The sequence below is a fragment of the Hyla sarda genome, unplaced genomic scaffold (genome assembly GCF_029499605.1).
Source record: "Hyla sarda isolate aHylSar1 unplaced genomic scaffold, aHylSar1.hap1 scaffold_440, whole genome shotgun sequence".
NCBI classification, from domain to species: Eukaryota; Metazoa; Chordata; class Amphibia; order Anura; family Hylidae; genus Hyla; species Hyla sarda.
Window position 1 is genome coordinate 55943 of NW_026610454.1, and position 15695 is coordinate 71637.

At 45.9% G+C, this 15695-nt stretch overlaps 7 non-coding genes across 7 annotated transcripts; all 7 read left to right on the top strand.

The window, feature by feature from the left end:
- The first annotated feature begins 209 nt into the window (after positions 1–209).
- On the top strand, positions 210–398 carry LOC130334711 (U2 spliceosomal RNA). The gene has a single exon (XR_008876474.1). It is a non-coding gene; the product is annotated as a U2 spliceosomal RNA (small nuclear RNA).
- Positions 399–2470: 2072 nt separating this feature from the next.
- LOC130334729 (U2 spliceosomal RNA) lies at positions 2471–2661 on the top strand. Its single transcript, XR_008876483.1, has one exon. It is a non-coding gene; the product is annotated as a U2 spliceosomal RNA (small nuclear RNA).
- Positions 2662–4752: 2091 nt separating this feature from the next.
- LOC130334730 (U2 spliceosomal RNA) lies at positions 4753–4943 on the top strand. Its single transcript, XR_008876484.1, has one exon. It is a non-coding gene; the product is annotated as a U2 spliceosomal RNA (small nuclear RNA).
- Positions 4944–7035: 2092 nt separating this feature from the next.
- LOC130334731 (U2 spliceosomal RNA) lies at positions 7036–7226 on the top strand. Its single transcript, XR_008876485.1, has one exon. It is a non-coding gene; the product is annotated as a U2 spliceosomal RNA (small nuclear RNA).
- A 2084-nt stretch (positions 7227–9310) lies between these two features.
- On the top strand, positions 9311–9501 carry LOC130334732 (U2 spliceosomal RNA). Its single transcript, XR_008876486.1, has one exon. It is a non-coding gene; the product is annotated as a U2 spliceosomal RNA (small nuclear RNA).
- A 2098-nt stretch (positions 9502–11599) lies between these two features.
- LOC130334734 (U2 spliceosomal RNA) lies at positions 11600–11790 on the top strand. Its single transcript, XR_008876487.1, has one exon. It is a non-coding gene; the product is annotated as a U2 spliceosomal RNA (small nuclear RNA).
- A 2094-nt stretch (positions 11791–13884) lies between these two features.
- Positions 13885–14075, top strand: LOC130334735 (U2 spliceosomal RNA). The gene has a single exon (XR_008876488.1). It is a non-coding gene; the product is annotated as a U2 spliceosomal RNA (small nuclear RNA).
- The last annotated feature ends 1620 nt before the right edge of the window (positions 14076–15695 follow it).

A 15695-nucleotide genomic window follows, 5' to 3' on the forward strand; every position in this document is an offset into this window, starting at 1 on the left:
GTGGTCCCCTAGTAGCTTTGGCGAAAAGGGACATCGAACCTGGAACCTCGCAGGTACCTTTTGGTCCGGAGGCGAAGGGTAAGGTTTGTTGGGGGGCCTCTCTCCTATCGGAGAAGGGCTTGCGATAGACCGCATCCTTTGTGCACGTTTTTTTTAGTGTAACACGTTTGCACTTTTTCTTGCACTTTGGGTGAATCGAAAGCACGTTCCTCGGCTTTAGATAAAAAAAAAAAAAAAAAAAAAAATCTGTTCTTATCAGTTTAATATCTGATACGTCCCCTATCTGGGGACCATATATTAAATGGATTTTTGAGAACGGGGGCCGATTTCGAAGCTTGCTTCCGTCGCCCTATGCATTGACCCGATATGGCAGTATCTTCGGGTACAGTGCACCACCCCCTTACAGGGTTAAAAAGAAAGATTCCTACTTTCATTGCTACCTGCTTGCTGGCTAGCCAGCTAGCCAGCCCTGTGGGCCTTGCTGCTGCTGCAGCCAAAAAACAAAAGGTGGTGCTTCTGCTGCTTCTGCTTCTGCTTGTGTCTGGCCGCTGTTGGAGCGTCCAGGCACAGGACTTCTGCTGCTGCTGACTAAATGGCCTCCTTAATTGGATCATTTGAGTAGCCAGCACACCTGTGCAGGTAGGGCATGACATGATAGGCAGCTGCCTTGATAGCGGGTGGGTGCTGAATGTTCCTAATTGACAAAATAAGATTAATGCTTATGAAGAAATATAAAATCTCATCCCTTCCCCAATATCGCGCCACACCCCTACCCCTTAATTCCCTGGTTGAACTTGATGGACATATGTCTTTTTTCGACCGTACTAACTATGTAACTATGTAACATAACATGGGGGGGGGGGGGGTCTCCTGGCTGTTCACACAGGTGTGTCATTGCTGTACATTGACCATGCATTGCTTCTGTGGTATTGCAAAGGCAAAGACAAATGCTTCCAGCCATCCATTGCACTAATGGATTGGTCATCAGCTGGCTGTCTATGTCCCGCATCAATATAGACCAAAGTACAGAGGGTTAGGCTATGCTATTGTGCACCTACCTGATGCATCAGAAGGTGCGAGGCCCTTGCTAAATTCTGTGCACAGACTTTGAGATCTATACTTTAGACTGTATCTAAACCTGCTCCAACATGGACTGACATTCTGGCCTACTTTCAGCCGATGCGACTTGTCTGTCGCTGAACAGTCGCTTTTTATGTATTCAGCACCTATGTATAATGTTGTAAAAATGCTCTAGAAGCTAAAGTCGCAGAAATGTCACACATATTTGGCCTGCAACTTTCTGTGCGACAAATTCAGACAGGAAAAATCAGTATAAATCCTTAGAAAATTATCCCCCAGTGTCTCCATCTGCTGGCGGTATTGAATAAGCATTGCTGCACTGATGGGGTATCCATTAGACGAAAAAAAAGAAGAAAAAGAAGAATAATACGCCCAGAAAAGAGGCGAAAAGGAGAAAAACGTAAAAAAACGTGAAAAAAAAGTAAGAGGAAGAGAAGGGAAAAAAAGGTGGAAATGGGTTTAAAAGTGATTTCGGCGGAGAAATATATATATATATATATATATATATATATATATACGCGCACACACACACATATATATAAACGTATTCTCCGTTGAGATATTGCAGCCGCTGCTGTGTCCAGGCCCAGGAGCCTTAGCACTGTGCTGTGATGTCACTCAATACCACTGACATCACTAGGTGTAAACAACATCTCTCCTTTGCTGTGTATGTGACTATGGAGCTGTTTGGTGATGTCGTCTATTATGGCCTTCATAGAAGCAACAGGAGATTGTTGCATCCATCTAGAACCCTCAGAACTACAGTGCTATGATGTCACTCACTTCCACAGGCCTTGCAGAGTGTAAACAACAACAACCCAGCTTTGTTGTGTATGTAACCATAGGGATTTGTGATGTCACCTAGAACCTTCACAGCAGCGACAGCTTTATGAGGAGCATCAGCACTGCTCTGCCTGAGCAGAACCATCACCGCCATAGGTTGTCAAATAACCCGGGTTTAACCCACACAGGTAAGTCCAATGGGGTGCAGGCATGTCCTCTATGCTTACAGCTTCCCGTGGGTGTTGGTTTGATACCGTTTGGGGACAGCCAAGGAGGCATCTGCAGGCAACAAAGGTAGGTGTGTGCTTGTGTGTGTGTTTCCTATGCAGATCCTAAGCCCAGTGTCACATGCAAGTAGGAGGAGTAAGAAGGGTTCCTGGCAAATCCGGGTTATGGATTGCATTTAAAAAGGCCCCGTGGGAGTGCAATGGGCCCCTGTCTTGCTGCTTAGCAATAATGGTATGGGTTTAGGTTCTGCTGTGTGTACTGGTGGTTTACTGCCCCCCAGCCCAGAGTGTGCATGGAAAATTGTCTGGCAGCCTCCCTGACAGCAAGCAGTGATAGTGCCCATGAAGGGCAACTTGTTGGGCCCGCCCCTTTCACGGTTATCGCTTCTCGGCCTTTTGGCTAAGATCAAGTGTAGTATCTGTTCTTATCAGTTTAATATCTGATACGTCCCCTATCTGGGGACCATATATTAAATGGATTTTTGAGAACGGGGGCCGATTTCGAAGCTTGCTTCCGTCGCCCTATGCATTGACCCGATATGGCAGTATCTTCGGGTACAGTGCACCACCCCCTTACAGGGTTAAAAAGAAAGATTCCTACTTTCATTGCTACCTGCTTGCTGGCTAGCCAGCTAGCCAGCCCTGTGGGCCTTGCTGCTGCTGCAGCCAAAAAACAAAAGGTGGTGCTGCTGCTGCTTCTGCTGCTTCTGCTTCTGCTTGTGTCTGGCCGCTGTTGGAGCGTCCAGGCACAGGACTTCTGCTGCTGCTGACTAAATGGCCTCCTTAATTGGATCATTTGAGTAGCCAGCACACCTGTGCAGGTAGGGCATGACATGATAGGCAGCTGCCTTGATAGCGGGTGGGTGCTGAATGTTCCTAATTGACAAAATAAGATTAATGCTTATGAAGAAATATAAAATCTCATCCCTTCCCCAATATCGCGCCACACCCCTACCCCTTAATTCCCTGGTTGAACTTGATGGACATATGTCTTTTTTCGACCGTACTAACTATGTAACTATGTAACATAACATGGGGGGGGGGGGGGTCTCCTGGCTGTTCACACAGGTGTGTCATTGCTGTACATTGACCATGCATTGCTTCTGTGGTATTGCAAAGGCAAAGACAAATGCTTCCAGCCATCCATTGCACTAATGGATTGGTCATCAGCTGGCTGTCTATGTCCCGCATCAATATAGACCAAAGTACAGAGGGTTAGGCTATGCTATTGTGCACCTACCTGATGCATCAGAAGGTGCGAGGCCCTTGCTAAATTCTGTGCACAGACTTTGAGATCTATACTTTAGACTGTATCTAAACCTGCTCCAACATGGACTGACATTCTGGCCTACTTTCAGCCGATGCGACTTGTCTGTCGCTGAACAGTCGCTTTTTATGTATTCAGCACCTATGTATAATGTTGTAAAAATGCTCTAGAAGCTAAAGTCGCAGAAATGTCACACATATTTGGCCTGCAACTTTCTGTGCGACAAATTCAGACAGGAAAAATCAGTATAAATCCTTAGAAAATTATCCCCCAGTGTCTCCATCTGCTGGCGGTATTGAATAAGCATTGCTGCACTGATGGGGTATGCATTAGACGAAAAAAAAGAAGAAAAAGAAGAATAATACGCCCAGAAAAGAGGCGAAAAGGAGAAAAACGTAAAAAAACGTGAAAAAAAAGTAAGAGGAAGAGAAGGGAAAAAAAGGTGGAAATGGGTTTAAAAGTGATTTCGGCGGAGAAATATATATATATATATATATATATATATATATATATATATATATACGCGCACACACACACATATATATAAACGTATTCTCCGTTGAGATATTGCAGCCGCTGCTGTGTCCAGGCCCAGGAGCCTTAGCACTGTGCTGTGATGTCACTCAATACCACTGACATCACTAGGTGTAAACAACATCTCTCCTTTGCTGTGTATGTGACTATGGAGCTGTTTGGTGATGTCGTCTATTATGGCCTTCATAGAAGCAACAGGAGATTGTTGCATCCATCTAGAACCCTCAGAACTACAGTGCTATGATGTCACTCACTTCCACAGGCCTTGCAGAGTGTAAACAACAACAACCCAGCTTTGTTGTGTATGTAACCATAGGGATTTGTGATGTCACCTAGAACCTTCACAGCAGCGACAGCTTTATGAGGAGCATCAGCACTGCTCTGCCTGAGCAGAACCATCACCGCCATAGGTTGTCAAATAACCCGGGTTTAACCCACACAGGTAAGTCCAATGGGGTGCAGGCATGTCCTCTATGCTTACAGCTTCCCGTGGGTGTTGGTTTGATACCGTTTGGGGACAGCCAAGGAGGCATCTGCAGGCAACAAAGGTAGGTGTGTGCTTGTGTGTGTGTTTCCTATGCAGATCCTAAGCCCAGTGTCACATGCAAGTAGGAGGAGTAAGAAGGGTTCCTGGCAAATCCGGGTTATGGATTGCATTTAAAAAGGCCCCGTGGGAGTGCAATGGGCCCCTGTCTTGCTGCTTAGCAATAATGGTATGGGTTTAGGTTCTGCTGTGTGTACTGGTGGTTGACTGCCCCCCAGCCCAGAGTGTGCATGGAAAATTGTCTGGCAGCCTCCCTGACAGCAAGCAGTGATAGTGCCCATGAAGGGCACCTTGTTGGGCCCGCCCCTTTCACGGTTATCGCTTCTCGGCCTTTTGGCTAAGATCAAGTGTAGTATCTGTTCTTATCAGTTTAATATCTGATACGTCCCCTATCTGGGGACCATATATTAAATGGATTTTTGAGAACGGGGGCCGATTTCGAAGCTTGCTTCCGTCGCCCTATGCATTGACCCGATATGGCAGTATCTTCGGGTACAGTGCACCACCCCCTTACAGGGTTAAAAAGAAAGATTCCTACTTTCATTGCTACCTGCTCTCTGGCTAGCCAGCTAGCCAGCCCTGTGGGCCTTGCTGCTGCTGCAGCAGCCAAAAAACAAAAGGTGGTGCTGCTGCTGCTTCTGCTGCTTCTGCTTCTGCTTGTGTCTGGCCGCTGTTGGAGCGTCCAGGCACAGGACTTCTGCTGCTGCTGACTAAATGGCCTCCTTAATTGGATCATTTGAGTAGCCAGCACACCTGTGCAGGTAGGGCATGACATGATAGGCAGCTGCCTTGATAGCGGGTGGGTGCTGAATGTTCCTAATTGACAAAATAAGATTAATGCTTATGAAGAAATATAAAATCTCATCCCTTCCCCAATATCGCGCCACACCTCTACCCCTTAATTCCCTGGTTGAACTTGATGGACATATGTCTTTTTTCGACCGTACTAACTATGTAACTATGTAACATAACATGGGGGGGGGGGGGGGGGGTCTCCTGGCTGTTCACACAGGTGTGTCATTGCTGTACATTGACCATGCATTGCTTCTGTGGTATTGCAAAGGCAAAGACAAATGCTTCCAGCCATCCATTGCACTAATGGATTGGTCATCAGCTGGCTGTCTATGTCCCGCATCGATATAGACCAAAGTACAGAGGGTTAGGCTATGCTATTGTGCACCTACCTGATGCATCAGAAGGTGCGAGGCCCTTGCTAAATTCTGTGCACAGACTTTGAGATCTATACTTTAGACTGTATCTAAACCTGCTCCAACATGGACTGACATTCTGGCCTACTTTCAGCCGATGCGACTTGTCTGTCGCTGAACAGTCGCTTTTTATGTATTCAGCACCTATGTATAATGTTGTAAAAATGCTCTAGAAGCTAAAGTCGCAGAAATGTCACACATATTTGGCCTGCAACTTTCTGTGCGACAAATTCAGACAGGAAAAATCAGTATAAATCCTTAGAAAATTATCCCCCAGTGTCTCCATCTGCTGGCGGTATTGAATAAGCATTGCTGCACTGATGGGGTATCCATTAGACGAAAAAAAAGAAGAAAAAGAAGAATTATACGCCCAGAAAAGAGGCGAAAAGGAGAAAAACGTAAAAAAACGTGAAAAAAAAGTAAGAGGAAGAGAAGGGAAAAAAAGGTGGAAATGGGTTTAAAAGTGATTTCGGCGGAGAAATATATATATATATATATATATATATATATATATATATACGCGCACACACACACATATATATAAACGTATTCTCCGTTGAGATATTGCAGCCGCTGCTGTGTCCAGGCCCAGGAGCCTTAGCACTGTGCTGTGATGTCACTCAATACCACTGACATCACTAGGTGTAAACAACATCTCTCCTTTGCTGTGTATGTGACTATGGAGCTGTTTGGTGATGTCGTCTATTATGGCCTTCATAGAAGCAACAGGAGATTGTTGCATCCATCTAGAACCCTCAGAACTACAGTGCTATGATGTCACTCACTTCCACAGGCCTTGCAGAGTGTAAACAACAACAACCCAGCTTTGTTGTGTATGTAACCATAGGGATTTGTGATGTCACCTAGAACCTTCACAGCAGCGACAGCTTTATGAGGAGCATCAGCACTGCTCTGCCTGAGCAGAACCATCACCGCCATAGGTTGTCAAATAACCCGGGTTTAACCCACACAGGTAAGTCCAATGGGGTGCAGGCATGTCCTCTATGCTTACAGCTTCCCGTGGGTGTTGGTTTGATACCGTTTGGGGACAGCCAAGGAGGCATCTGCAGGCAACAAAGGTAGGTGTGTGCTTGTGTGTGTGTTTCCTATGCAGATCCTAAGCCCAGTGTCACATGCAAGTAGGAGGAGTAAGAAGGGTTCCTGGCAAATCCGGGTTATGGATTGCATTTAAAAAGGCCCCGTGGGAGTGCAATGGGCCCCTGTCTTGCTGCTTAGCAATAATGGTATGGGTTTAGGTTCTGCTGTGTGTACTGGTGGTTGACTGCCCCCCAGCCCAGAGTGTGCATGGAAAATTGTCTGGCAGCCTCCCTGACAGCAAGCAGTGATAGTGCCCATGAAGGGCACCTTGTTGGGCCCGCCCCTTTCACGGTTATCGCTTCTCGGCCTTTTGGCTAAGATCAAGTGTAGTATCTGTTCTTATCAGTTTAATATCTGATACGTCCCCTATCTGGGGACCATATATTAAATGGATTTTTGAGAACGGGGGCCGATTTCGAAGCTTGCTTCCGTCGCCCTATGCATTGACCCGATATGGCAGTATCTTCGGGTACAGTGCACCACCCCCTTACAGGGTTAAAAAGAAAGATTCCTACTTTCATTGCTACCTGCTTGCTGGCTAGCCAGCTAGCCAGCCCTGTGGGCCTTGCTGCTGCTGCAGCCAGAAAACAAAAGGTGGTGCTGCTGCTGCTTCTGCTGCTTCTGCTTCTGCTTGTGTCTGGCCGCTGTTGGAGCGTCCAGGCACAGGACTTCTGCTGCTGCTGACTAAATGGCCTCCTTAATTGGATCATTTGAGTAGCCAGCACACCTGTGCAGGTAGGGCATGACATGATAGGCAGCTGCCTTGATAGCGGGTGGGTGCTGAATGTTCCTAATTGACAAAATAAGATTAATGCTTATGAAGAAATATAAAATCTCATCCCTTCCCCAATATCGCGCCACACCCCTACCCCTTAATTCCCTGGTTGAACTTGATGGACATATGTCTTTTTTCGACCGTACTATGTAACTATGTAACATAACATGGGGGGGGGGGTCTCCTGGCTGTTCACACAGGTGTGTCATTGCTGTACATTGACCATGCATTGCTTCTGTGGTATTGCAAAGGCAAAGACAAATGCTTCCAGCCATCCATTGCACTAATGGATTGGTCATCAGCTGGCTGTCTATGTCCCGCATCAATATAGACCAAAGTACAGAGGGTTAGGCTATGCTATTGTGCACCTACCTGATGCATCAGAAGGTGCGAGGCCCTTGCTAAATTCTGTGCACAGACTTTGAGATCTATACTTTAGACTGTATCTAAACCTGCTCCAACATGGACTGACATTCTGGCCTACTTTCAGCCGATGCGACTTGTCTGTCGCTGAACAGTCGCTTTTTATGTATTCAGCACCTATGTATAATGTTGTAAAAATGCTCTAGAAGCTAAAGTCGCAGAAATGTCACACATATTTGGCCTGCAACTTTCTGTGCGACAAATTCAGACAGGAAAAATCAGTATAAATCCTTAGAAAATTATCCCCCAGTGTCTCCATCTGCTGGCGGTATTGAATAAGCATTGCTGCACTGATGGGGTATGCATTAGACGAAAAAAAAGAAGAAAAAGAAGAATAATACGCCCAGAAAAGAGGCGAAAAGGAGAAAAACGTAAAAAAACGTGAAAAAAAAGTAAGAGGAAGAGAAGGGAAAAAAAGGTGGAAATGGGTTTAAAAGTGATTTCGGCGGAGAAATATATATATATATATATATATATATATATATATATATATATATACGCGCACACACACACATATATATAAACGTATTCTCCGTTGAGATATTGCAGCCGCTGCTGTGTCCAGGCCCAGGAGCCTTAGCACTGTGCTGTGATGTCACTCAATACCACTGACATCACTAGGTGTAAACAACATCTCTCCTTTGCTGTGTATGTGACTATGGAGCTGTTTGGTGATGTCGTCTATTATGGCCTTCATAGAAGCAACAGGAGATTGTTGCATCCATCTAGAACCCTCAGAACTACAGTGCTATGATGTCACTCACTTCCACAGGCCTTGCAGAGTGTAAACAACAACAACCCAGCTTTGTTGTGTATGTAACCATAGGGATTTGTGATGTCACCTAGAACCTTCACAGCAGCGACAGCTTTATGAGGAGCATCAGCACTGCTCTGCCTGAGCAGAACCATCACCGCCATAGGTTGTCAAATAACCCGGGTTTAACCCACACAGGTAAGTCCAATGGGGTGCAGGCATGTCCTCTATGCTTACAGCTTCCCGTGGGTGTTGGTTTGATACCGTTTGGGGACAGCCAAGGAGGCATCTGCAGGCAACAAAGGTAGGTGTGTGCTTGTGTGTGTGTTTCCTATGCAGATCCTAAGCCCAGTGTCACATGCAAGTAGGAGGAGTAAGAAGGGTTCCTGGCAAATCCGGGTTATGGATTGCATTTAAAAAGGCCCCGTGGGAGTGCAATGGGCCCCTGTCTTGCTGCTTAGCAATAATGGTATGGGTTTAGGTTCTGCTGTGTGTACTGGTGGTTGACTGCCCCCCAGCCCAGAGTGTGCATGGAAAATTGTCTGGCAGCCTCCCTGACAGCAAGCAGTGATAGTGCCCATGAAGGGCACCTTGTTGGGCCCGCCCCTTTCACGGTTATCGCTTCTCGGCCTTTTGGCTAAGATCAAGTGTAGTATCTGTTCTTATCAGTTTAATATCTGATACGTCCCCTATCTGGGGACCATATATTAAATGGATTTTTGAGAACGGGGGCCGATTTCGAAGCTTGCTTCCGTCGCCCTATGCATTGACCCGATATGGCAGTATCTTCGGGTACAGTGCACCACCCCCTTACAGGGTTAAAAAGAAAGATTCCTACTTTCATTGCTACCTGCTCTCTGGCTAGCCAGCTAGCCAGCCCTGTGGGCCTTGCTGCTGCTGCAGCAGCCAAAAAACAAAAGGTGGTGCTGCTGCTGCTTCTGCTGCTTCTGCTTCTGCTTGTGTCTGGCCGCTGTTGGAGCGTCCAGGCACAGGACTTCTGCTGCTGCTGACTAAATGGCCTCCTTAATTGGATCATTTGAGTAGCCAGCACACCTGTGCAGGTAGGGCATGACATGATAGGCAGCTGCCTTGATAGCGGGTGGGTGCTGAATGTTCCTAATTGACAAAATAAGATTAATGCTTATGAAGAAATATAAAATCTCATCCCTTCCCCAATATCGCGCCACACCTCTACCCCTTAATTCCCTGGTTGAACTTGATGGACATATGTCTTTTTTCGACCGTACTAACTATGTAACTATGTAACATAACATGGGGGGGGGGGGGGGGGGGGGGTCTCCTGGCTGTTCACACAGGTGTGTCATTGCTGTACATTGACCATGCATTGCTTCTGTGGTATTGCAAAGGCAAAGACAAATGCTTCCAGCCATCCATTGCACTAATGGATTGGTCATCAGCTGGCTGTCTATGTCCCGCATCGATATAGACCAAAGTACAGAGGGTTAGGCTATGCTATTGTGCACCTACCTGATGCATCAGAAGGTGCGAGGCCCTTGCTAAATTCTGTGCACAGACTTTGAGATCTATACTTTAGACTGTATCTAAACCTGCTCCAACATGGACTGACATTCTGGCCTACTTTCAGCCGATGCGACTTGTCTGTCGCTGAACAGTCGCTTTTTATGTATTCAGCACCTATGTATAATGTTGTAAAAATGCTCTAGAAGCTAAAGTCGCAGAAATGTCACACATATTTGGCCTGCAACTTTCTGTGCGACAAATTCAGACAGGAAAAATCAGTATAAATCCTTAGAAAATTATCCCCCAGTGTCTCCATCTGCTGGCGGTATTGAATAAGCATTGCTGCACTGATGGGGTATCCATTAGACGAAAAAAAAGAAGAAAAAGAAGAATTATACGCCCAGAAAAGAGGCGAAAAGGAGAAAAACGTAAAAAAACGTGAAAAAAAAGTAAGAGGAAGAGAAGGGAAAAAAAGGTGGAAATGGGTTTAAAAGTGATTTCGGCGGAGAAATATATATATATATATATATATATATATATATATATATATACGCGCACACACACACATATATATAAACGTATTCTCCGTTGAGATATTGCAGCCGCTGCTGTGTCCAGGCCCAGGAGCCTTAGCACTGTGCTGTGATGTCACTCAATACCACTGACATCACTAGGTGTAAACAACATCTCTCCTTTGCTGTGTATGTGACTATGGAGCTGTTTGGTGATGTCGTCTATTATGGCCTTCATAGAAGCAACAGGAGATTGTTGCATCCATCTAGAACCCTCAGAACTACAGTGCTATGATGTCACTCACTTCCACAGGCCTTGCAGAGTGTAAACAACAACAACCCAGCTTTGTTGTGTATGTAACCATAGGGATTTGTGATGTCACCTAGAACCTTCACAGCAGCGACAGCTTTATGAGGAGCATCAGCACTGCTCTGCCTGAGCAGAACCATCACCGCCATAGGTTGTCAAATAACCCGGGTTTAACCCACACAGGTAAGTCCAATGGGGTGCAGGCATGTCCTCTATGCTTACAGCTTCCCGTGGGTGTTGGTTTGATACCGTTTGGGGACAGCCAAGGAGGCATCTGCAGGCAACAAAGGTAGGTGTGTGCTTGTGTGTGTGTTTCCTATGCAGATCCTAAGCCCAGTGTCACATGCAAGTAGGAGGAGTAAGAAGGGTTCCTGGCAAATCCGGGTTATGGATTGCATTTAAAAAGGCCCCGTGGGAGTGCAATGGGCCCCTGTCTTGCTGCTTAGCAATAATGGTATGGGTTTAGGTTCTGCTGTGTGTACTGGTGGTTGACTGCCCCCCAGCCCAGAGTGTGCATGGAAAATTGTCTGGCAGCCTCCCTGACAGCAAGCAGTGATAGTGCCCATGAAGGGCACCTTGTTGGGCCCGCCCCTTTCACGGTTATCGCTTCTCGGCCTTTTGGCTAAGATCAAGTGTAGTATCTGTTCTTATCAGTTTAATATCTGATACGTCCCCTATCTGGGGACCATATATTAAATGGATTTTTGAGAACGGGGGCCGATTTCGAAGCTTGCTTCCGTCGCCCTATGCATTGACCCGATATGGCAGTATCTTCGGGTACAGTGCACCACCCCCTTACAGGGTTAAAAAGAAAGATTCCTACTTTCATTGCTACCTGCTTGCTGGCTAGCCAGCTAGCCAGCCCTGTGGGCCTTGCTGCTGCTGCAGCCAGAAAACAAAAGGTGGTGCTGCTGCTGCTTCTGCTGCTTCTGCTTCTGCTTGTGTCTGGCCGCTGTTGGAGCGTCCAGGCACAGGACTTCTGCTGCTGCTGACTAAATGGCCTCCTTAATTGGATCATTTGAGTAGCCAGCACACCTGTGCAGGTAGGGCATGACATGATAGGCAGCTGCCTTGATAGCGGGTGGGTGCTGAATGTTCCTAATTGACAAAATAAGATTAATGCTTATGAAGAAATATAAAATCTCATCCCTTCCCCAATATCGCGCCACACCCCTACCCCTTAATTCCCTGGTTGAACTTGATGGACATATGTCTTTTTTCGACCGTACTAACTATGTAACTATGTAACATAACATGGGGGGGGGGGGGGGTCTCCTGGCTGTTCACACAGGTGTGTCATTGCTGTACATTGACCATGCATTGCTTCTGTGGTATTGCAAAGGCAAAGACAAATGCTTCCAGCCATCCATTGCACTAATGGATTGGTCATCAGCTGGCTGTCTATGTCCCGCATCAATATAGACCAAAGTACAGAGGGTTAGGCTATGCTATTGTGCACCTATCTGATGCATCAGAAGGTGCGAGGCCCTTGCTAAATTCTGTGCACAGACTTTGAGATCTATACTTTAGACTGTATCTAAACCTGCTCCAACATGGACTGACATTCTGGCCTACTTTCAGCCGATGCGACTTGTCTGTCGCTGAATAGTCGCTTTTTATGTATTCAGCACCTATGTATAATGTTGTAAAAATGCTCTAGAAGCTAAAGTCGCAGAAATGTCACACATATTTGGCCTGCAACTTTCTGTGCGACAAATTCAGACAGGAAAAATCAGTATAAATCCTTAGAAAATTATCCCCCAGTGTCTCCATCTGCTGGCGGTATTGAATAAGCATTGCTGCACTGATGGGGTATGCATTAGACGAAAAAAAAGAAGAAAAAGAAGAATAATACGCCCAGAAAAGAGGCGAAAAGGAGAAAAACGTAAAAAAACGTGAAAAAAAAGTAAGAGGAAGAGAAGGGAAAAAAAGGTGGAAATGGGTTTAAAAGTGATTTCGGCGGAGAAATATATATATATATATATATATATATATATATATATATATATATATACGCGCACACACACACATATATATAAACGTATTCTCCGTTGAGATATTGCAGCCGCTGCTGTGTCCAGGCCCAGGAGCCTTAGCACTGTGCTGTGATGTCACTCAATACCACTGACATCACTAGGTGTAAACAACATCTCTCCTTTGCTGTGTATGTGACTATGGAGCTGTTTGGTGATGTCGTCTATTATGGCCTTCATAGAAGCAACAGGAGATTGTTGCATCCATCTAGAACCCTCAGAACTACAGTGCTATGATGTCACTCACTTCCACAGGCCTTGCAGAGTGTAAACAACAACAACCCAGCTTTGTTGTGTATGTAACCATAGGGATTTGTGATGTCACCTAGAACCTTCACAGCAGCGACAGCTTTATGAGGAGCATCAGCACTGCTCTGCCTGAGCAGAACCATCACCGCCATAGGTTGTCAAATAACCCGGGTTTAACCCACACAGGTAAGTCCAATGGGGTGCAGGCATGTCCTCTATGCTTACAGCTTCCCGTGGGTGTTGGTTTGATACCGTTTGGGGACAGCCAAGGAGGCATCTGCAGGCAACAAAGGTAGGTGTGTGCTTGTGTGTGTGTTTCCTATGCAGATCCTAAGCCCAGTGTCACATGCAAGTAGGAGGAGTAAGAAGGGTTCCTGGCAAATCCGGGTTATGGATTGCATTTAAAAAGGCCCCGTGGGAGTGCAATGGGCCCCTGTCTTGCTGCTTAGCAATAATGGTATGGATTTAGGTTCTGCTGTGTGTACTGGTGGTTGACTGCCCCCCAGCCCAGAGTGTGCATGGAAAATTGTCTGGCAGCCTCCCTGACGGCAAGCAGTGATAGTGCCCATGAAGGGCACCTTGTTGGGCCCGCCCCTTTCACGGTTATCGCTTCTCGGCCTTTTGGCTAAGATCAAGTGTAGTATCTGTTCTTATCAGTTTAATATCTGATACGTCCCCTATCTGGGGACCATATATTAAATGGATTTTTGAGAACGGGGGCCGATTTCGAAGCTTGCTTCCGTCGCCCTATGCATTGACCCGATATGGCAGTATCTTCGGGTACAGTGCACCACCCCCTTACAGGGTTAAAAAGAAAGATTCCTACTTTCATTGCTACCTGCTTGCTGGCTAGCCAGCTAGCCAGCCCTGTGGGCCTTGCTGCTGCTGCAGCCAAAAAACAAAAGGTGGTGCTGCTGCTGCTTCTGCTGCTTCTGCTTCTGCTTGTGTCTGGCCGCTGTTGGAGCGTCCAGGCACAGGACTTCTGCTGCTGCTGACTAAATGGCCTCCTTAATTGGATCATTTGAGTAGCCAGCACACCTGTGCAGGTAGGGCATGACATGATAGGCAGCTGCCTTGATAGCGGGTGGGTGCTGAATGTTCCTAATTGACAAAATAAGATTAATGCTTATGAAGAAATATAAAATCTCATCCCTTCCCCAATATCGCGCCACACCCCTACCCCTTAATTCCCTGGTTGAACTTGATGGACATATGTCTTTTTTCGACCGTACTAACTATGTAACTATGTAACATAACATGGGGGGGGGGGGGGGGGTCTCCTGGCTGTTCACACAGGTGTGTCATTGCTGTACATTGACCATGCATTGCTTCTGTGGTATTGCAAAGGCAAAGACAAATGCTTCCAGCCATCCATTGCACTAATGGATTGGTCATCAGCTGGCTGTCTATGTCCCGCATCAATATAGACCAAAGTACAGAGGGTTAGGCTATGCTATTGTGCACCTACCTGATGCATCAGAAGGTGCGAGGCCCTTGCTAAATTCTGTGCACAGACTTTGAGATCTATACTTTAGACTGTATCTAAACCTGCTCCAATATGGACTGACATTCTGGCCTACTTTCAGCCGATGCGACTTGTCTGTCGCTGAACAGTCGCTTTTTATGTATTCAGCACCTATGTATAATGTTGTAAAAATGCTCTAGAAGCTAAAGTCGCAGAAATGTCACACATATTTGGCCTGCAACTTTCTGTGCGACAAATTCAGACAGGAAAAATCAGTATAAATCCTTACAAAATTATCCCCCAGTGTCTCCATCTGCTGGCGGTATTGAATAAGCATTGCTGCACTGATGGGGTATGCATTAGACGAAAAAAAAGAAGAAAAAGAAGAATAATACGCCCAGAAAAGAGGCGAAAAGGAGAAAAACGTAAAAAAACTTGAAAAAAAAGTAAGAGGAAGAGAAGGGAAAAAAAGGTGGAAATGGGTTTAAAAGTGATTTCGGCGGAGAAATATATATATATATATATATATATATATATATATATATATATACGCGCACACACACACATATATATAAACGTATTCTCCGTTGAGATATTGCAGCCGCTGCTGTGTCCAGGCCCAGGAGCCTTAGCACTGTGCTGTGATGTCACTCAATACCACTGACATCACTAGGTGTAAACAACATCTCTCCTTTGCTGTGTATGTGACTATGGAGCTGTTTGGTGATGTCGTCTATTATGGCCTTCATAGAAGCAACAGGAGATTGCTGCATCCATCTAGAACCCTCAGAACTACAGTGCTATGATGTCACTCACTTCCACAGGCCTTGCAGAGTGTAAACAACAACAACCCAGCTTTGTTGTGTATGTAACCATAGGGATTTGTGATGTCACCTAGAACCTTCACAGCAGCGACAGCTTTATGAGGAGCATCAGCACTGCTCTGCCTGA